Below are 23,193 nucleotides of genomic sequence, written 5' to 3'. Positions count from 1 at the left end.
CATGCATTGCACAATGACATTTCAGCTAATGATGGACTGTATACACAATGGTGGTCCCATGAAATTATAATGGAGCTGCACTATACAGGTGTACTATTAAAAAAATCTTTTATACCATATGCTTACTATACATTTTCTACGTTAGCTATGTTTAGTACTCATCCTTAGGTTAACAATTGTCTCATGGTATTCAGTATAGTAACATGCTGTACAGGCTCATAGCTGTGAAGGAATAGACTATACCATATAGCCTACCTGTACAGTGGGCTCTACCATTTTTACATAAAGGCACCCTATGATATTTGCACAATGGCAAAATTGCCAAGTGATGCATTTCTCAGAAAGTATCCGCATCGTTAAGCGATGCATGACTATACTTCACTGTTATTTTAATTCACATTTTTTTATTTTGAATGATGAATGATGATGAGTATATTTAATGTTTTTTTTTTTTTTTTTGGAGATGCAATATGCAACAGTGATTGAGTGCTCAGGCTCTAGAGCTGAACTGAGAGCGTTTGAATCTTGGCTTTGCCCCTTGTCATGATGAGCCCTAGAGAAGTTATTGAACCTCAGTGGGGATCAGTGTCTTTCTTTTTGATTCACTGATTTTATTTTAAAGATTGTTATGACTTTTTCTGTTTTTAGTTTCTTTTTTTTTTTTTGAGATGGAGTTTTGCTCTTGTTACCCAGGCTGGAGTGCAATGGTGTGATCTCGGCTCACCGCAACCTCTGCCTTCTGGGTTCAAGCAATTCTCCTGCCTCAGCCTCCCGCGTAGCTGGGACTACAGGCGCATGCCAACATGCCCAGCTAATTTTTGTATTTTTAGTAGAGACGGGGTTTCACCATGTTGGCCAGGATGGTCTTGATCTCTTGACCTCGTGATCCACCTGCCTTGGCCTCCCAAAGTGCTGGGATTACAGGCGTGAGCCACCGCGCCCTGCCAGTTTTTAGTTTCATCAAAATTATACAAAAACTCAAATAGATTCATGAGGATTATTCACATAAACATCATTTCTCCCCATTTCCCTCTCCTTAGAGTCAACCACTTTCAATCTTTTTAGCAAGTGTGTTGGTGCTATAATCTAAATATTTGTGCCTCTCATCCCCCAATTTATATGTTGAAATGGAATCCCCAATGCAATAGTATGAAGAGGTAGGGCATTTAGGAGGTGATTAGGTCTTGAGTGAAGCTCTCATGAATGGGATTACTGCCCTCATAAGAGGCCTGAGGGAGCTTATTTGCCCCCTCTGCCAAGGGAGGACACAGCTAGAAGGCTTTATATTTGAAGCAGAGGTGAGCCTTCCCCAGGGACTGAGTCAGCTAGCACCTTGGCCCCAAACTTTCCGGGCTCCGGAACTGTGAGCAATGCATTTCTATTGTTTATAAATTACTCAGTTTAAGGTATTTTGTTAGAGCAGCCAGAATGGGCCAACCCAGTTGGTATTTACTTCCAAGTAATAACACATGTATTGCAACTTCTGGAATTTTCAGTTTTAGACTGTCGATTCCCCATTACATAAGGCAAGGAGGATTGAACTCTCCTCCACCACCTCCACCCCGATCCCGGCTCCAGCAAGTGTGCACACCTCTTGTCTCCACATTCTCTATATGACTATATCATCATTTTCTCTAAGTGATTATATTGCAAATATGCCAACATTGTATTCATCACTGAAATACACAGTATATTATGATAAATGTTCCTCTCTTGAACAATTTAATATTGTCTTACTTTTAGTTTTTATTTACTTTTATTTATTCTGAAATTTACATTTCTAAATCTTCTTTCAGTTATTCAGATGCATCAGGAATTGTATCAGTGTCCTCTTGTCTCAACAGAATATGGCTGGCAATCCTCTTTTATGCAGAGGTTAAGGAATTACACTTCCTGTAGGTTCAGGAAATATTTGATTGGGCTTTTTGTTTATATGACCCAGTTCTGATTGCAAGGCAACCACGTGCAACTTCTACATGGGTACACTGTTTTCTGTTTGCATTTCCACCTCAAACTCTCCATGCTGACAGACATATAAAAACTCTGAAACCAGCCAGGCACGGTGGCTCATGCCTATAATCCCAGCACTTTGGGAGGCTGAGGCGGGAGGATCTCCTGAGGTCAGGAGTTTGAGACCAGCCTGATCAACATGGTGAAACCCCATATCTCTACTAAAAAAAAAATACAAAAATTAGCCAGGCATGGTGGTGGGTGACTGTAATCCCAGCTACTCGGGAGGCTGAGGCAGGAGAATCGCTTGAACCCGGGAGGCAGAGTTTGCAGTGAGCCAAGAGCACGCCACTGCACTCCAGCCTGGGCGAAAGGGTGAGACTCTGTCTTAAAAAAAAAAAAATCCTGAGATCTAGCAAGGTAAAAATTGTTTCCCAAGGCTCAGACCAGAATTTGATCTTCTGACACCTTGTTTGGCCTATTTAACTGGTTAACCATTTGTCCCTGCTCTTAAACTGCTCCAGTTCCTTAAACATGTAGAGCTTTACTCTGAACAGGAAGATTAGAGTTCTCTTTATCGCAGACATAGCAGCCGAAGCCCCTTTAGGTTAGGTGACATCAAATGGAGGTAGGGTCATATCTACACCCTTGGACTAGGTGATCACAAGCTGTTCATCAGCAATGCTAACTACAAGAGGAAACTTAAGGAGAATAATTGATTATGGCAAGACTTTAGAAAGAAAAATCCCTTGGCTTAAAATTTTCTAAAATTAGACTCAAGGAAGTTAGATAAAAGTATGTTTGAGATAAATGAATCTGTTCCAAGTTTTCAAAGCTGTATCAATATAGTAAGGTTTAAGCTATCCGCAAACATTATTTATATGCCACTGGCAAGGGGCTGTGATCAACATCTGTTTCTTGAAGGCAGAAGTGTGACCCAAAAGCTTCTCAACCAAATAAGACGTTTATCTTTTTCAACATCAAATTTGTCCATATGTTATCAAGATAAATCCATGGATTGCTACAAACCATACGAACCCCTAAAGAAAGCTGTCTTACTTCCCCAAAGGAAGATGCTACAGCAACTTTCATTGTTGCCCAAAGACAGCTGTTTGAGCTGATGCTGACCACGGCATGCAAGTTACCTTGCTCGGCAGTGACTAATCAGTTTCCCACAGGGCTCTGTGGTATAGTGGGCTCCAGACGAAGTCGATGGCAGTGAATCACAGTGCTCAGGAATGAAAACCACAGCTGTGATTCACATTAACTCAAAGAAAAGGTTGAGGGGAAACAAACCTAAAAATTAAAACCACACATAAGCACGCATCAGCAAATACCACGCCGAGCATGTCAGTGTGGCTTCTGCTTTTGAAAAGTCCAAAGAAGAAAAAGGAAAGCAACTTTTCAAAACAAAGCCTAGTAAATCTGTGGATGGCAAGACTGAACTCCTATAACGCATAATGTAGTTCCATAAACAGAAATAAATTACTTTAAGTGAACTTGGTTTTTGTTATAAGAAAAAGGGAGCCAATGTATTGTTTTTGCCCCAATTTCAAAGACTCCTATGTATACCTTCTTTAATTTTTATTGACTACCAGCAAACTTCCAAATATTAACTTTTGCTGAAGTTACTTTAGCTTTGTAAACAGAATTCTTGCCTCATTACAATCCTTCTGTTAACTAGCATAATTTGATTTCTCAATAATGAATTATCTAGGAACACAAAACAAGAAAGCACAACTTGGATTCATTGTTGTTAGACTCAACAAGCAATTCAAAACAACAAACAAACAAAAAGCAAATCACAAAGTTATTAGGACTGATCACTTTGAAACCTGCTGGAAATACTGCAGAAAGCCATAGCGCTCAAAGCCAATTAATAAGCCACACATGTATAAATTTGAGTTTCTTTGCTGATGCTTAAATGGATAAATATTACATGACCACGTTTATAAAACATAAAATGAAGTTAACATTTGGATAGGATTTGGTTTATTGTAGCACCGGAGATGGCCAAGTGGATTTTAAAATCAGTGTAGTCCAGGGCTGGGCATGTTGGCTCACGCCTATAATCCTGAGAATTTTTGGGAGTCTGAGGTGGGAGGATCGCTTGAGGCCAGGAGTTCAAGACCAGACTGGGCAACAAATCAAGACCATGTCTCTACCAAAAAAAAAAAAAAAAATTAGCTGGGAATGATGGCATGCACCTATAGTCCCAGCTACTTGTGAGCCTAAGGTGGAAGGATGCTCGAGGCTAGGAGTTCCAGGCTGCAGTGCGGTATGATTGTGCCACTGGGTGAAAGGGCAAAACTCTGTCTCCAAAATATAAAATATAAAATTACTATAGACCAGAGACTGAAAGATTTTAATCATGTAAGAGAGGCACGCTTTAGGTGGACATCTGGTGTGGGATGTTGTGTGACCACACCAGTTGTTGTGAGTAATTGTTGTTATAATCAGTGATGTTAGAAAATAAACATGTTGCCTTGTTTTGGAAGGCAATGCCAATCAGTGACAAGGCAGAGTCAGACTTCAGGAAGTGCTGGGAAGGGGGATGGGAGGAGGGGAAGGAAGGGGCAAGTGTGCACCATGACCTTCCATCCACCTATCAAACATGGGTCCAAATACCCCAGGGCGCTGGGCCCCCCCGCAAGTGGCCTGGGTTGGGCCTTAACAGGATTTATTTTTGTCTGATTTTTTTCAAGCATGATGGTGTCCTTGAGCTAAGCTAACCACATGACTGAAATCTTCACTTTATATTTTATTGTGTGACCTCGTAAACACACATTTGCCCTTCATTTGCCAGTAAGAACATAACAAAACAAAGCGACATTAGGAACAGCATTTTGGGCTCAAATGTTCTGTTCTCTGTTTCTTGCATGTAATGCTACTATTTTTCTATTCTGACCTATTTAGCACGTTTTGCTATTTGCCAAGACTGGAAGAGATTATCCATCATTTCAAATTACCCATCTGGAAGGCATTTTATAAACATGTCTAGTTTTCTATAATTTATTTATATTTCCAGATATCAAAATTCCTAAAATATGTTGAAACCACACCCAATAATAAAGACTATGTATTATTTTCCAGTTGAAATTTTTTCAGTATTTTTAGTACTAAAATTATGACACAACAGGTGACACAATCATGTGGACATTCAAACCCAATGTTTTTTATACATTTAGAATAACTTTTTATTAAAAAAATACATGTTTGTTATACAACATTTAGGAGATATAAATTTTAAAAGCTACAGGTCTTTTTGTTAATCCTTTGGAGTACATCCTTCCAGAATTTTAATGCACCCGTCTGTCTCTACTTCTTTATTGTGTTTTATTTCATTCTGTAATCCCTATTATAACTTGACATGTATTATGCATTTATTTGTGCAATGGTTATAACCTATTTCTCCCACGAGGATAGAAGCCTCTTGGGGGAAAGTACTCTGCCCCTTTTGTTAACTACTAAGCCCTGCTAGCCTCACGTAGTATCTGGTACGTATTAGATGTCCATAAATGAAAGAATGAATGAATAGTTGATGCTCACTAAATATTTGAAAACTTGAAAGCCACGAAGTATAAGCCAACTGGCCCAAAGTCAGGACATGGCAAATGGATAGGAACTTATTTCTTTTCCACCTCACATTTCTTGATTTCATCTGCTATTGGCCGATTAGCCCATTAATTTGTTTGAACTCAGTCAATTAGCTGCAGGCATGCAGTGGATTCGTTACATGAGAACCAGAAAGAAGTCGTGATCTGGGGGCAAGTGAGAGAGTGGTGACCCCTACAAATGGGGCTCACTGTGTGGGAGGCCACCGTGGAGTGGATTAGAGTGGGGCAGTAAGTCTATTGCTGAGCTTACAACAAGCCTGTGTTCTTGCTGCAGGGGTAGTGAATGAATAGCTCCCTTCAATTCCTCCATTCTGAGTCTAACCCTGCTCTGTGAGGTGGATCCAAAGCAAATGACCCTTGCTCAGACCCAAAGGGACAAGGCTGAGGAAGCTGAATAACTTCTGCAGTAACTGGAGAAAGATAATATGAGTACTCTCATGTCTTTCTTTACCCAACGCCTGGACATTTTAACCACCAATTTCCCATTCACAGTCATAAAGTAATCCGGGGAGTATGTCTTGATTGAATAAACATCCATTGCATTGTTACCAGACAATGACTATTTCTAGCAAAAGATTTAAAATCTGATCTTGTTCTTCCTTTTGTTTCTTTCAGTGAGGATGTCCACACTATAAAACAGTTCCTGCCGGGTACGGTGGCTCATGCCTATAATCCCAGCACTTTGGGAAGCTGAGGTGGGCGGATCACGAGGTCAGGAGATCAAGAACATCCTGGCCAACATGGTGAAACCCCGTCTCTACTAAAAATACAACAAATTAGCCGGGCATGGCGGCGTGTGCCTGTAATCCCAGCTACTTGGGAGGCTGAGGTAGGAGAATTGCTTGAACCTGGGAGGCAGAAGTTGCAGTGAGCCGAAAATTGCACCCCTGCACCCCCCCCCGGGGGGGGAGGGGGAAACTTTTTCCAAAAAAAAAAAAAAAAATTCCTTTGTATGCCATTCTGATGGGGGTGCTGCAGTGTGATGGGAGCTAGAATTGCTTTTTTAACCTTATATTTGGAAATAATTTTGAACTTACAGAAAATAATTGCAGTGATCCAAACCCTTACTGCTTAGAATAGCTGAAATAGAAAAAAAAGACTGATAATACCAACCGTGAGTGGGGACTCAGATAACTGGTTCTCAGTGAACATGGTTGATGGGAACATAAAATGGTAGTTTCTTTGGGAAACAGTTGGGTAGTTGCTTAAAGAAATATGCATAAACTTAACACACCACCCAGAAATTCCACTCACAGGCATCTACTCAAGAGAAGTGAAAATACATGTCTACAGAAAGACTTGTATGTGGATGTTCACAGTAGCATTATTTATAACAATAAAACTTCAAACAGTCCAAATGTAGAATGAATAAACAAAATGTGATAAATCCATGCAATGAAATACTATTCAGCAGGAAGAGGGTAATAAGCTATTGATACATGCTCCAATGCGGATGACTTTAATAACACCGAGTGAGAGTAGTGAGGAGTGAAAGACCACATATGGTATGAGTCCTCGTACGTGAAATTTCTGGAAAGCTGCATAAATTTACTAAAAAACTACACTGGTACACTTAAAATAGGTAAATTTTATGGTATGTAAATTATACCCAATAAAGCTCTATTTTTTTTAAAGGAGCATATTCTAAATATTGTTTGTACTGTGCTTTTTTTCTACTTGAAACTATAAGACAAAGACAGTTTCCTATCAGCACAGGAGCTGGTCCTCATTTTTTCAGTGGTTATATAACGGTTCATTGTATGATTGTGCCTAAATTTAAGTAAATTAAATAATCAGGAAAAAAAAGTTCTCCTTTCCTCATTCAGTCCAAAGACCTCGTAGGTATTCAGTTTCTGCACTCAGTTTTAAAAGCTACAAATTTTCGTTCTTTCCATGCCTCAAAATCTCTTGCGCACCCTGCGGTGGATGCTAATGGAGCCTCCCTTGTCCCATCCACACCCACTGTTCCCATCCATGCCAAGGGTTTCCCACTGCAGGTACCTGTGAGTCTCTTCCTGAAGACTTGGTGGTGACAGAAGCATACCTGAATCACTCATGGGTGGCCAGAAGTGCCAGGAAGTTACTGACCCTTGCAGCAGTCCTCACCGATGATGGAAGGAAGTTGTGGATAAACATCCCAGCTCCCTCACTCTGTGGGAAAAACCACTCAGACGTGAGGTCTCCAGCACCTTGCAGAGTTCCCAGCACCACTGAGCCTCGGTTGCCGACGGCGGCATCTGATCTTTAACACTCATTCTTTCCCTTTTCTCTCCCATTTCCCTACCCCTCCACCATCCTTCCTGGAATCACTCACCAAATAAATTACTGCATCTAAATCCTTGTCTCGGGGAGGGGCCCAAAATAAACCACCACCAAGAAGCGACTAATTGGTTTATACACCTGGTGCTTTCCACTTTATCCTTTTGCATTTTTTTTACATTAAACACTCCTTATTTGAAAAATGTACCTTACAATCTTAACACTATCTGTCACACTTCAATAAGAGCAATTTCAGCATCGACTAATAAACAGTAGCTAAACTAATGAGAGATCAATCAAAAGTACTTTAAAGGGAGCAGCACCAGCTGATGTTCTGCAGAGGCTCTGGGCATTCTGAACCTGGGTAAAGGGAAAACAGAATCAAATCGGCAGGTGCTCTGGACCCAGCCTCTCATACTGTGACCAGCCTTCCTCCTGGGAGCCCATGGTCCTCTTGGCACTTCTTTCTTCTTCTCTTTTTTGAGATGAAATCTCACTTTATTGCCCATGGTGGAGTGCAGTGGTGCAATCTCAGCTCACTGCAATCTCTGCTTCTCATGTTCAAGTGAGCCTCATGCCTCAGCCTCCCAAGTAGCTGGGACTACAGGTGCACACCACCACACCTGGCTATATATATATATTTTTTTGCATTATTAGCAGAGATGAGGTTTTGCCATGTTGGCCAGGCTGGTCTCAAACTCCTGATCTCAAGAAATCCACCTGCCTCGGCCTCCTAAAGTGCTGGGATTACAGGTATGAGCCACCATGCCTGGCCCCTCTGGCATTTCTGGGCTCCTGTGGGCTGTGGGTGGTGGAGCCGTAGGAGCCAAAGGGCCACTCAGAAAAGGCTGCAACGTGGCCTGCTAGCCGGCTTCTGCCTGTTGTGGTTGTTTTCTTCCTGCAGCACCTGGAGTGCTCTCTCAGTGGTCGCAGTGGCCATCTAGCTTTCCTGGGCTGTTCTCTCACGGAAGAGGATCTCCCTCTGAAAACTGGAAGTGTCTTTCTTCAATTCCTGGGCCAGGTTTTGGGCCATCTTCCTGTAGTGGTCACGGGTGTGACACATGGTTCATGTATTGTGCACCTTGCGATGTCTCTGCTTGAGGTCCAGACAGTAGGCGTCCTCTCTGTGGACTCCCATGAGACTCCGTCATGGGTTCTTGGTGGAGTTCAGGCAGAACGGGAAGCATCAGCTGCAGCTTTGGGAGCTCCCTCTCCAGCTGCGCCCTTGCACCCTGCAGAGAGTCCTGCTCCCGGTTCAGACTTTGGACTTGTGCTGTGAGTCCTTTATCCCTTCGATTTCTTTCCATGATTGCATGTCTGCTTCTCCAGTCTCCCCTTCAGGACATCGAAGCATGCACCTAAGTCACCGTCATCATCCACACCCTTCAGAGGGACTTCTGGCCGGGAGGCTAGGGGACTGCTGTATCCTGCTTCCCTGCTCCCCTCCACTGCCAAGTCTGCATCCTCCACGTGGTCTCTACTACCCTCCAGCAGATGCAGGATGCTGGGCAGGGTGTGGGCCAGGGAGGTCAGTCACCTCACTCCAACATTCACGGCTACTTCGTTCCTGCCGTGGCCTGCTCCGACCTTTCCTTCTTTGCTTGCAAGTGTTGTTTCCGTCTGACAGTCCTGGTCAGGCAGCTCTACAGGTCCCTGATGGTCACTGCTGTCATTCAGATCATCTGCGGTTCTCCTCCGATCTCTGCCTGCTGTGAAGTGTACGGACATGGTTTGCATCAGTCACTACGGGAAGTTCAGGAGGCTTCCTTTTTCATGCTTTTTTCAGAAGCTCACCTAGGTTCTGATGGAAGACCTGCTCATTTCATTCAGAACCCTAGGCAGAGGGTCTGGAGCAATCCCGGACTGGCCTGTGGCATGGGTGACATGAGGCCTCCACTGGCCTGGAGTCCTGGCTGCATCGTGGCTCTGGCCTTTCCCTGGACCGTATACCTTTGGGCCAGCTCTGCCCTTCTTCTCACCGTGTGTCATCTCCTGACCATAAAGGTCACCACAGCAGTGTACCCCTGGATCACCCAGGGTATCCCTAGGGTCACTGGCACTAGTCCCAGGATTCTGTACATCACTAGCATTGTTGCCACCCACAGGGGCCAGCAGCAGCTGAGTAGGCATTGGGTGGTGGGCAGCAGGCCCTCTGTGGCTCCTGAGGGCTCTGCAGCTCTGTCTCCCCTTGCCAGGGGTCTGTGGGCCACAGCTGACGACCTGGAACCCTGCGGAGTGTTTTATCTCTGACACAAATAAGGGCCCACCAATCAGGGTGCACTGTCTGCTGGGCTGGGGGAGGAGAAGCACCTTGGGTTCTAGAAAACTGTGTCCCTGATTTTGCTGAGCAAATAGAGTGACATGACTTATGCAGGGCCTTGGGTGGAGTGGAAAGGGCTCACGGCAGACCCTAGCTCATGTCACTCCAGGCCCTACAGCACAGCTAGAGAGTCAAAGCAGGGCCATAAGACAGCCCCGTGTCCACACATGATCCTCTTCTCAGCTTTCCTTCACCCACCTCCCCTTCACCTGACTCTCACTGGGCCATGGCAGCCTCTCTGCCCCTGCTGGGGACCGGGCTCAGGGAGGAGAGGGGGAGGCTGCGACTTCCAGGTGTGGCCTGTGAATTTATACAGACAGATGCAAGCTACTAAGCATACAGGTACCTTAACGGTATTCATAAAGCATATGATTTCATTCATAGTTTAATGAGAATGCACTGTAACACACTAGCGTCAAGACCTGGGTTCATTTGCTTAGCCAATGCAAGGACACAGTATAAATAACTTAAGAGTGTTTGGAAAGACATTTAATCATCTGAGGCTTAGGTTTCTTCCGCAGACCTTCTCTAGACAGCCAAGAGCACAACAGTGATGCTGCCCCTAGCATATGCTTTATGACTTATAACTCACAAAAAAGCATAAAACAGCAAGGCTTTTCCATGCTAGGTTGGAAAAAGTCCTGTAAATTTATGGCTACAAATTCCAACCAGCATAAAAGCTTTGCCTCTCCTCCTTCCAACTAAATTGCATCCGTGCCAGATGAGAGAGCCAAGGTATTGAGGGAAGCACAGAAAAGACATTTTTGCAAAATCCAAAGCCTTCTCCTAAAACGTAGAAGAACACACACATCAATATGACTGGCAATTTATTCATTCTCCCGGCTGCTCTTACTTCATTCTGACAAGCTTGGGCAACTGGAGTGTGCTGATTCCAAGTCTGACCATTTGAGGTGGTTGCTGAGGTGGTAAGAGGCTGTCACTGTGGAGAAACAAGCTCACCAACTCCAAACACCTCACGATTTTAAGGTGAACAAAGCCGTCGTACAAGATAAGGTAACACTTTCCAGCTCGGGTCTGAGATAACAAAGACACTCCTGGAGCCTCAGCGTTGTGGAGCTTTGAGTAGCGACGCACCTCCCATTAATAACAACCTAGAATATAATTAAGGTTTTGGGATTTTGCTGAGTGATAACTAAAATTGGCACTAGTAAAGACTTAAATTTCACATCATGCTTGCCCAATTTGGCAGAAGATAGAGGAAGCATGGTAGACTGACTTACTGGTCTTAAGCCCAGGTCAACAGTAGAAACTCCTCCAGCAAAGGTAGAATGCATTTGTCTGCCTCTTGACCTAGGTTTGGCCATGTGACTTGCTTCGGCTAATAGAATAACACAGAAATGTCAGGATGCCAATTCCAAGCACCAGCTTTACAAGGTCTCTTGGGATTCCACTTGTACTCATGCACCTTCACCATTGTCACAAGGAGAGCTTCCCTCAGGTAGCCACCGCCCACCAACCTGGACTTAGAATGTGCTTAAGTGTTGCTGGCCTGAACCCCAGACATCAGTGAGAAGCCAAGCCTAGCGGAAACTGTGCAGGAAGTACCATCACCTAGCTGAGCCCCACCTAGATCAGCCAGACCCTGGCCAACCTCTGTTTGCATGAGCTAAACAGATGTTTATTATCAATTTCTTGTCTTTTTTTTTTTTTTTTTTTTGAGACTGGATCTCACTCAGTTGCCCAGGCTGGAGTGCAGTGGTGTAATCATGGCTCACTGCAGCTTTGAGCTCCTGGATTCACATGATCATCCCATCTTAGCTTCCCTGTTAGCTAGGACTACAGGTGCACACCACTATGTCTGGCTAATTTTTGTATCTTTTGTAGAGATGGGGTTTCACCGTGTTGAACTTCTGGGCTCAAGAGATCCTCACACTTCAGCCTCCCAAAGTGCTGGGATTACAAGATTACAAGTGTGAGGCACTACACGCAGCTCAGTTTTCCTGCTGAGTTTAGGGATGATTTGTTGCACATGTAAGAGCTGAGGCCAGAGCAAAGGGGAAGTACCGGAAGCCAGGGGGAATAGTGCATAATAGGTTTCTCCTCTTTCCTTCCCTGGAAAATGGGTGGCAATGTACAGGATATAACCATGGTGCTCACAATTGCTTTTTAAAAAGTCCCTATAACTTGGGCCAGGTGTGGTGGCTCACACCTGTAATCTCAGCACTTTGGGAGACTGAGGTGGGCAGATCACCTAAGGTCAGGAGTTTGAGACCAGCCTGGCCAACATGGCAAAACCCCATCTCTATTAAAAATAGAAAAATTAGCTGTGTGCAGTGATGTGTGCCTATAATCCCAGCTACTAGGGAGGCTGAGATAGGAGAATTGCTTGAACCCAGAAGGTGGAGGCTGCAGTGGGCCAAGGTCGTGCCACTACCCTCCAGCCCAGTGTGACAGAGTGAGACCCCATCTTGAAAAAAAAAAGGTCTCTATAACTTCTTCCAAGAATATCCTAACTTCTGAGTCCCATAGCTGGACTATTTCCAAGATGGATCCTACAGAGTCTGTTGCAGTGATGGTGGGATTGAGTCTGGTGCCCACTGTGGTAACTTGCTCGTGGTCACAGACTGTATGGCCTCTTTGCCCTCTGTATCCTACTCCCTACTCCCTCATTTGCTTCAGGGCATCCCTGCTCATATAAATACTTGCATCCCAATTCTTGACCAAAACGAAGTCTCATTTTAACACTCATTGAGCACTTGAATGTGCCAGACACCATGACACGTAGGTAACTTAACTTCTCAGTGCTTCAGTTTTCTCATCTCTAAAATGAGGATAAGAATAGTAGGTACCTAAATAAACTAGAAAATCTAGAAGAAATAGATAAATTCCTGAACACAAAGTCCCTCCCGAGACTGAACCTGGAAGAAGTTGAATCCCTGAATAAATCGATAACGAGTTCTGAAATTGAGGCAGTCATAAGTAGCCTACCAACAAACAAACAAAAAAGCCCAGATGGATTTACAGCTGAATTCTACCAGAGGTACAAAGAGGCGCTGGTACCAAACATTCCAAACAACTGAAAAGGAGGGACTTCTCCCGAACTCGTTTTATGAGGCCAGCATCATCCTGATACCAAAACCTGGCAGAGACACAACAAAAAAATAAAACTTCAGGCCAACACCCCTGATGAACATTGATACAAAAATCCTCAATAAAATACTGGGAAACCAAATCCAGCAGCACATCAAAAAGCTTGTTCACCATGATCAAGTCAGCTTCATCCATGGGATGCAAGGCTGTTTCGACATATGCAAACCAATAAATGTAATTCATCACATAAACAGAACTAAAAATAAAAACCACATGATTATCTCAATAAATGAGAAAAGGACTTCCATAAAAGTCGACATCCCTTTATGTTAAAAACTCTCAATAAACTAGGTATTGATGAAACATACTTCAAAATAATTAGAGCCATTTATGAAAAATCTACAGTTAATATCATACTGAATGGACAAAAACTGGAAGCATTCCCCTTGAAAACTGGCCCAAGAGAAGGATGCCCTCTCTCACCACTCCTATTCAACATAGTATTTTAAGTTCTGGCCAAGACAATCAGGCGAGAAAAAGGGAATTCAAATAGGAAGAGAGGACGTCAAACTGTCTCTGTTTGCAGATGACATAACCCTGTATCTAGAAAACCGCATTGTCTCAGCTGAAAAGCTTCTTAAGCTGATAAGCAACTTCAGCAAAGTCTCAGGATACAAAATCAATAAGCAAAAATCACAAGCATTCCTATACATCAACAACAGGCAAACAGAGAGCCAAATCGTGAATGAACTCTCACGCTACAAAGAGAATAAAATACTTAGGAATATAGCTAACAAGAGAAGTGAAGGACCTCTTCAAGGAGAACTACAAACCACTGCTCAAGGAAATAAGAGATGACACAAACAAACGGGAAAACATCCCATGCTCAAGGATAGGAAGAATCAATATTGTGAAAATGGCCATACTGCCCAAAGCAATTTAAAGATTAAATTAAATGCTATTCCCATTAAACTACCATTGACAGTCTTCACAGAATTTGAAAAAACTACTTTAAAATTCATGTGGACCCAAAAAAGAGCCTGTATAGGTAAGATAATCTTAAGCAAAAAGAACAAAGCTGGAGGCATCACACTACCTGACTTCAAACTATATGATAAGCCTATAGTAACCAAAACATCACGATACTGGTACAAAAACAGACACCTAGATCAATGGAACAGAATAGAGATCTCAGAAATAAGACCACACATCTACAAACATCTGATTTTTAACAAACCTGACAAAAACAAGCATTGGGGAAAGGATTCCCTATTTAATAAATGGTGCTGGGAAAACTGGCTAGCCATACGCAGAAAATTGAAACTAGACCCCTTCCTTATACCTTGTAAAAAAATCAAGTCAAGATGAATTAAAGACTTAAATGTAAAACCCAAAATCACTCAAGATGTATTAAAAACCTAAACATAAAACCCAAAACTATAAAAACCCTGGAAAAAAAACCTAGGCAACACCATTCAAGACACAGGCACAGACAAAGATTTCATGATGAAAATCTCAAAAGCAATTGCAACAAAAGCAAAAATTGGCAAGTGGAATCTAATTAAACTAAAGAGCATATGCACAGCAAAAGAAACTATCATCAGAATGAACAACCTACAGAATAAGAGAAAATTTTTGTAATCTATCCATCTGACAAAAGTCTAATACCCAGAATCTACAAGAAACTTAAACAAATCTATGAGAAAAACAAAGCAACCCCATTAAAAAGTGGGCAAAGAAAATGAACCGACACATCTCAAAGGAAGACATTTGTGTGGCCAACAAACGTGAAAAAAGCTCAACATCACTGATCATTAGAGAAATGCAAATCAAAACCATGAGATACCATCTCATTCCAGTCAGAATGGCGATTATTAGAAAGTCAAGAAACAACAGATGCTGGCAAGGCTGTGGAGAAATAGGAACGCTTTTACACTGCTGGTGGGCATGTAAATTAGTTCAACCATTGTGGAAGACAGTGTGGCAATTCCTAAAAGACCTAGAGCCAGAAATACCATTTGACCCAGCAATCTCATTATTGCATATATACCCAAAGGAATACAAATCATTTTTTTCTTTTTTTTCTTTTTTTTTTTTTTTTTTTTTTGCTATACAGACATGAGCCACTACACCTGGCCTGGCCATACCTGGTAGGGGTAGCCATTTCTGCCCAGCAGGTAGGTCACCTAAGCACGGGGTGCTCAGGACAGGGCCCTGTGAAGTCACATGGCCCAGCTCCAAATGCCACCTTTGACCATGCCTAACTGAGTGATGTAGGGAAAGTGACTTAACCTCTTAGGACTCAGTTTCCCCATCTGTAAAATGAGAATATTAACAATCCCACCTTTATTGGGCTGTTGTGATGATTAAATGTGACGACAGATGCCATGGTCATCAGTTCCCCAATGTTATATATTGGCTTTTCCCCTCTTGAAAGCTATTTTTTGCTTGAATAATAGCCTAATGAAATATAGTATCTCAGAGTCCTGTGGCAGTTCCTGTTATTGTTTAGTTTACGACTGCATTTTACTGAAGTTATTTATTTATGAAAGTCAAGCACAAAGATGTTTTATCTGACAGGAAGGGCAGAGGAAGTGAGAAATAAATCTTTGGCCTCAAAAGACAAACCTACATCATGATAAGACTTCAGTGTTTATACCTGGCACTATGCACTTCCTTACTCTGTCATCATTACTATCAAGAAAATTCACATCTAATGCTCTTTGGTGCTTATTTAACATGCATTTATTAGCTCTCTGCTCAGGTCAGAGTCTTTGCTAGAAGAAAAGAGGTAGGGAATAGGAAAGACAGACCAATCCCCAACCTTCACAAAAATTAAACAAGGGATAAGGCCATTGATCACATGATCACATACTGATTGTTATTTTACATGATACAAAAAAACCATATTGTGTTATATGAGCAGATACCACAGGATCTAAATTCATGGAGGGAAGGTAGACAACTTCCTTAGAGAACTCTACATTTAAGTCAGAACAGGAGGCATCCAACCAGGGTCCAAATGAAGACACAGAGCAGTGACATATTGTGCTGAGATAGTTCTCTAACATTTTTCTCTCTGTTCCTCTTACTCTGCAAGAGTTTGCTTTCTCTGAGAGCAGTTGTGTCTACAGGGAAGCTAAGGCCCAGCTCCCAGCCCAGAAAGAATGTATAGTAAGGGCAGTGGTGACCCTCACAAGCTTGAAATCTGGCAGCCCTGGATTGAAATTCCAGCAACACATTCAATAACCATGTGGCCTCGGGTAAGTCAGTTCATCTTATTCAACTTCTGTTTTCTTACTTGTAAACAAATGTAATGATATCTTACACTTAAGTGTTGTTGTGGGTTTAAATGAGATAGCTGAAAACAACAATGTTTATTTTGCTCATGAATCTGCTATAGGGGCAGGGCTCAGCAGGGATGGTTCAGCAGGGACAGCTTGTCTCTACTCCATTCAGCATCTGTCGGGGCAGCTCAAAGGCTGGGGTCTGGAGCCAGCCTTCTAAGTCCCATATCAGTGGGGCTGTCAATTGGAGCACCTATATGTGGCCTCTCTGCAGAGTCTGGGCTTCCCAGAAACATAGTGGCTGGGTCTCAAGGGCATGTATTCTAAGAGATTCAGAGAACCAGGTGGAAGCCCATCACCTTTGCTAATCAAGGCTTTGAAGTCACTTGGCATCACTCTGCCATATTCTTTATGTCAAAGCAGTCACTGGATCCTGCTCAGATTCAAGGAGAGGAAAAATAGACCTCTCCATTTGATGGAGGAGTAGCAAGGTTTTAGAGGAGCCATGACTGTGAACTGTGTTGAAAAATACGATCTGCCATAGTGACCTATACTGATATCCCATTGATGCAACTTCCTTTCAATGTGAAGATTTATAATACGATGAAAAACAATCTACAAAAAGTAGATAACAGGAAGCAAGGTGGTGGGAACTGAAGAAAGAGAAGTAGAATCTTACTGCCATGTCCTCTTTCAGTTGCTGCCAGCTCCTTTGTACTTGGTGGTTGTGTTATCCCTCAGATGGGGGCAACAGCAGTGCCCACCTCGCGGTGGTGGTGTGATAATTGAACGAGTCAACAAATTAAAGTGCTTAAAGCTATGCCTGGCCCATGACGAGTGCTCCAAAAATATGGATGGTTTCCCTTTATGCTTGTGAGCTCCTAACTTGTCCTGATATTGATGTGGCCCTGTGCTCAGTGTATCATGAACAAAATCCCTCAGACACCTGGAAAACATCCTCCCTGGTGCTCTGTCAGAGCAAAGTCCCTTCCACAGGCTCATACCAAAACGATAGCCCACGATATTCCCAATCACACTGACGAGCGTGGGGTTGTGCACACTGGGTTTATGGTCTCGCTGCTACATACCCCTTCACGCCAGCATCTCTTCTCCTCTGCCCCTGCAGTTCAGCCCGACCTCCCCAGCGTTCTGAAGGGCTTGCACATTTTATCTTTTCTGGTAGAAGTTCAGAAGTCCAGATCTCTCATCTCCATCTACAACACAAAAAATTGACCATTGAGGGTTTTGGATGTATTTTTAAAACATAATGAACAACCACACAGAGGACTTGCTTCCTAGCCTGGCTCTGGGAAGGGACGTTGCTAAATGAGAACAGTGATGGCCTTTCCTTCCCATTCCTGGACCTCCACTGCTGGATCAGGAAACTGAGGAGGGGGATTTCTTCACCAGAGTGCCAATGCTCGGATTTTAAAAACTCTCAATGGTCTTTCATGAATGGGACTAATCAACAAGCATCCTGTCTTCCCCACCAGTTAAGTGACAATTCATTTCTTTCCCTTATCCTTTGCATCCCATCACTTCCTACAAAAAGGGTCCTGAAATCTTCCAGTCTAGGATCCTGGAGATGGGACTCATCTGAATAAGAAATTCCTACATTCCCGGGTGCAGTGGCTCACATCCATAATCCCAGCACTTTGGAAGGCAGAGGTGGGTGGAGCACTTGAGCTCAGGAGTTCAAGACCAGCCTGGGCAACATGGTGAAGCTCCGTCTCTACCAAAAATACCAAAAACTAGCCAGCCCTGGTGACAAACACCTGTGGTCCCACCTACTCAAGAGACTGAGGTGGGACGATCGCTTGAGCCCAGGAGATGGAAGTTGCAGTCAGCAAAACTTACACCACTGCACTTCAGCCTGGGCCGTAGAGTGAGCCTTCATCTCAAAAAAAAAAAAAAGAAATTTCTGTATTATCCTCTATTTTATTTTTAGCTGTTTGAATCAGTATCCTTTTCAAAATTACCTAAGCACATGCATGAATGCAGTCACCTTGCTTGCAAAATGCAAATATTAGATGAAAGGTTAAGTTCCCTTTGACCATCACCAATAACTCCTATATCCTTGGCAGAAGTGGGCATTTTTATAACATAAATTATATCTTTTCAGATTGCTTCTGTGTATTCCAATATCCAATTACACACACACATGCACACACACACACGTGTGTATGTTTCTTTTCTAAATATATGTTTCTTATGTGCTCCATTCTCCTGCCTGTCAAACTCCCGACATTGGTAAAAGAAGGTTATTTCATTCTTTTTTCCCCATTGCTTTCCTAATACTTCATAGTCCCGGCTCCTCTGTCAGGCTCTACAACTGCTCTGACTTCCCCACCACCTCCTCCCTTGGAACTGTCACAGACAGATGTACGCGCATCCCTTCCCTCACGCCTGGATTCATGGGAGCTTTCCGGCCTGAAATATCCTCCCTGTCTCCCTCCTCTTACTTGAGAAGATTCAGCTTTTAGGCCTGGATGGAACATATTTGGGCTTCAGTCCCAGATGAATGGCTCCGGTAAATTGCTTAACCTGGATTCTTATATTAAAAAAATAGGGTAATTGTAATAGCATTTATTATACTTCAAAGCACTGCTCTAAAGATTCAGTAGAATAATTCATAGAATGCATTGGCCCATTGCAGGTGATTTAGTAAATGCTCAACACGGTTCACTGCTGCCACCAGTGTAAGTGATGATCATTTTTCTGGAATCATTTAAATCCTACTTTCCTTCTTAATCCAGACTTTCCTCTGAATCCCTACTTCACACACAGATAGGACCACTCAAAATCATCCCAGTAAACAGTATGCTACATTTACATCACTTTACGATATCTTCTAATCTTTACTGATAGATAGGCCTGGGATTTAATTTACTGCCCCGCTGTATTAAGGGAGAGCTTCACAAATCACACATTGTAAAGGGAGCCAGTGAGTAAAGTGAGGTTATCCTTCCAAGGGAGAAAAACGCTATGGCTTCTCCTGTTGCCTGGTTTACACAATGGTATTAAGTAAGTATGCACAAATAAAATAACAAGGGATAAACGGTGCTTTGTTCTTGTTTTTACATAGTTATAAAACCAAGCACAATTGTAAATTATCTAAGAATAGGAATGTAAATGAACACAATTCAAAGTAACTCAATGCAAGGGATAATGTTTTCCTGAAACTAAATCGCTCTTGAGACATAAATATGGTGGGGCTGCATCTTCTAAGAAGGGAAGGGCTTACATGAGAGAACAAGTGAAAAATTACCCTTACAGCTGATCTGCTGTGTGCAGAGGCACACTAGTGATAGGGACCTATAAACAGAGACCACCCGGGGGAACAGCAGGCTCCAGTGCCCTGCATCATGCCGGTGCTGGGACACTCACTCACTGAGTGGAATGGCAAGGGGAACCGCGCACACAATTCAAATTACTCCAATCTCTTCCACTCTCTCTTTGAATTCTCCCACTACGTTTCTCTATCTGAAATACTGTGCAGCTTTCATTCATTCACCCCCATTACACTGCATTAGGCCTTGACTTGGGGGAAAAAGATTGACTATGTGCGAAGCCTCTTCCGCCCATCTTCATACCTTGCCACAATCTCAGTTTATGAAATGATTTGACCCCAAGGCAAATCGAATAAACTCAAACTCAGAGAGGCAGGCATTGAAATTACTTGGCAGAACTTGGTCCCAAGGCTCAATGCTTTGGGGATTCTCCACCTTGGTTGCACACCTGTGAAGCTTTAAGCAAGCGTCAAGTCCAGAGTACATCCCAAATCAATTACAGCAGAGTCTCTGGGGGCGGGAACCCTATTTTTGAAGCTCTTTGGGTGATTCCAATGTGCACTGAAGGTTGACAATGGGGGTCTATTGACCATAGCTTTCAAACACGTTTGACTTCCATCCATGGTAATAAATATGTTTCACATCATGATCTATACTCAAGCATACATGTACAAAACAGAAACAAATATTTTGTGGAACAATACTTAACCGTTACTACCAGCCATACACTCTAATATTTTCCATTTTCTTCGCTTTTATTTAAAACAATGCTGGCTATAGCCAACTTGAACCTTTAATGAACCACAATTCACTAGTGGGTCATGATTCCACAGCTTGAAAAACACTGCTCTAATTAGCCCAGAATGTAATTTGATTAATTAGTAAATGTTATCCTTGATATAAAAACATACTGGACTTCAGACATTCCAAAGGAGGATATGTGAATTCCTGAGAATATGTCCATACCTGTAGAGGCCTATTTTGAAAATCTTTATTAGGAACTAAATCCTTCGTTTTACAAAACAGAAAAGGTCAAACTCCTACGTGTGTTCCTCCTGGATGTGTGCATGCCTGTGTGTGTTACACTTTGCCCTACCCTATCTTTCTTTCCTTTCCCTTCCCCTTCCCCTTCCTCTTCCCTTCTTTTCTTTTTGGAATAGTTTCATTCTGTCCCTGAGGCTGCAGCGCAATGGTGCAACCTCGGCTCTCTGCAAGATTACAGGCTGAGCTGCCGCACCCAGCCCTTTATTTCATATCCGTATTTTCATGTGGCATTTTGTCTATTTGAAAAATCCTTAAATGATTGCTCTTGGAGCTTAGTGATGTTGCTTCAGTATGTGTTGTTTTGGGGTGCTGTTTTTTTTTTCCCTTTGCCCATGAAGCATGGAGTAGGTATGGCATTTTAACACTTGTTGACTGAGTTTTAGCATTCTAGGATATATTTCCAATTTGGAATTGACACAATGGCACTCTAAGGAGGCTGAAAAAAAAATGCACATTTGGCCTTAAAGAGAAGGGGATTTGCCGTCACTGGCAGGCTCTCATAGGTAGGCTGTTTTCCAGCCGAGAACCCCTTCTAACATCAGACTCTATCATTTTAGATCTCTGACACCTTATCTCATGGGCAAAATAGAGGGTAATAAAAAGTGGTTACAATATCTAGTTTTCATTGATATTGCTTAAGTAGCATCCACAAGGATTTAAAGCTAAGTTTTCTGAGGACCTGAGGCGGGGGGGGGAACTCACCAGGCAAAATGCTATTGGTCAACTTCCAAAGAGGTTTTTACTTTGAAAACTACAATAAAGAGCCAAACCCAAACAATCTAAAAAACAGACACTGAACTGAACTTGCACTGAATATGTGTGACATGTTACAGTATCTTATAGAAACCAAGAAGCTAAAACACTAGCCACTTACAAACCATGCTTTTCCATAAGAAAAAATACATTTGTATATTAAAAAGAGAAAGGGACTGACTGAGACTTCCCTGTGAGTCTGGGTTAAGCAGCTGGAAAAACTCGGGGTGCTGTTCTGATTCCCGGGCCAGTGTCACCGCATGTGCACACACGGCATTTCCTCAGCAAAGCGCCTGTGCTTTAAACGGATTATTGAACTTTAACAGGATTGTGTTCTTAAGAGAAATGCAAATTCATTTCCAACCTACACTGGTTTCTCAACAAACTAGAATGTCTCTAAAGACGATTGAGGTGTTTCTACCTTTGAGAATTCTAAATTGTCTTAAATTGTAATTTAATTTTTCTATGGAGGAAAGCCAAATTGATGAAGGAGATTGTCTTAATCAGAATTATTCATGAAGATTGAGCATCTAGTAGGTGCAAGGCATTGTGAGAAATACTGAGTCACTGTTCTCATCGGAAACCCTGAAGTCCCTATAAAGATATGTATACATTATAATCTTCAAGGTAAAAATGGGTTGAAGAAAATGAAATACCAACTAGGTTTAAATTTTCTCAATCTAGTAGTTGCTACACTAGAAACTGAAGGAGTTGCTTATTTTTCCACATATTTTGATAGCGTCACCTAGACGGTTCATATGTATATTATTCACCATTACCTAGTATCACTGAATTTCTTTTCTTTTTTTTTTAGAGACAGGGTCTTACTCTGTTGCCCAGGCTAGAGTGCAGTGATGCAATCTCAGCTCACTGCAGCCTCCACCTCCCCGGTTCAAGTGATTCTCCTATGTCACCCTCCCTAGTAGCTGGGATTACAGGAAACCGCCATCACACCTGGCTAATTTTTGTATTTTTAGTAGAGATGGGGTATTGCCATGTTGGCCAGGCTAGGCTCGAACTCCTGACATCAAGTGATCCAGCTGCCTTGGCCTCCCAAAGTTCTGGGATTACAGAAATGAGACACCATGCCCAGCCACTGAATCTTTTTGAGTATTTGCACATGCAGGCCACTTGCTGGGTACCGTTTTGAAATACCGCTATTGGTAGAGTTCATCTCTCATTAAAGCCTTTCTTTTCTATTCTATAAATGTTGACTATAGATGCATTATTCTTTGGATTCTTAATTGTGATTGTGGGTGTATTATTTTCTCTTATCTTCTCTTAAAGGAGGTAAAATTGGTTCAGTTCATTCTGCCTTAGTGTATTCAAGCTTCAGATTAAAGGATTCGCTGACCAATTTGACTGATTTTCATTAGGTACTGAATTCTGCCCCTGTTATCTTCCTGACTGGACCACATCTCTGGTGTTGGCTCAGGCTAAGAATTTACTCACCTAGCTATGAGCTTTCTCCTTCCAATTCCCTGTACTTCCCTACCTAGCAACCCAGCAATGCGCCAGTAGCTACCATGGGGTCAGTCTAGGTTTGTCCAATCTTTCCCACAGCTCTTCCTACAAAACTGTGAATTCCCAACCTTAGAAAGTGTTAAAACATTGATCCGTAA

At 42.5% G+C, this 23,193-nt stretch overlaps 1 protein-coding gene across 5 annotated transcripts in view; it reads right to left on the bottom strand.

Annotated features, from left to right (window-relative positions):
* The window catches only part of RIN2 (Ras and Rab interactor 2), a 241,351-nt gene that overhangs the window by 182,973 nt on the left and 35,185 nt on the right, over window positions 1-23,193 (bottom strand). For 4 of the 5 annotated variants that reach the window (XM_032248107.1, XM_032248110.1, XM_032248109.1 and 1 more), the window contains one exon: window positions 17,573-17,698. The exons of the other annotated variant lie outside the window; for it this stretch is intronic. The gene's annotated coding sequence lies outside the window, so the exon portion shown is untranslated. The remainder of the gene's footprint in view (window positions 1-17,572; window positions 17,699-23,193) is intronic. 5 annotated transcript variants of the gene reach the window in all.

This window comes from Sapajus apella, unplaced genomic scaffold (assembly GCF_009761245.1).
Source record: "Sapajus apella isolate SASKATOON/1434 unplaced genomic scaffold, GSC_monkey_1.0 scaffold65, whole genome shotgun sequence".
In the NCBI taxonomy this organism is placed as follows: Eukaryota; Metazoa; Chordata; class Mammalia; order Primates; family Cebidae; genus Sapajus; species Sapajus apella.
The sequence above is the reverse complement of the archived record's forward strand: the minus strand, read 5'-3'. Positions and strand labels throughout refer to the sequence as shown.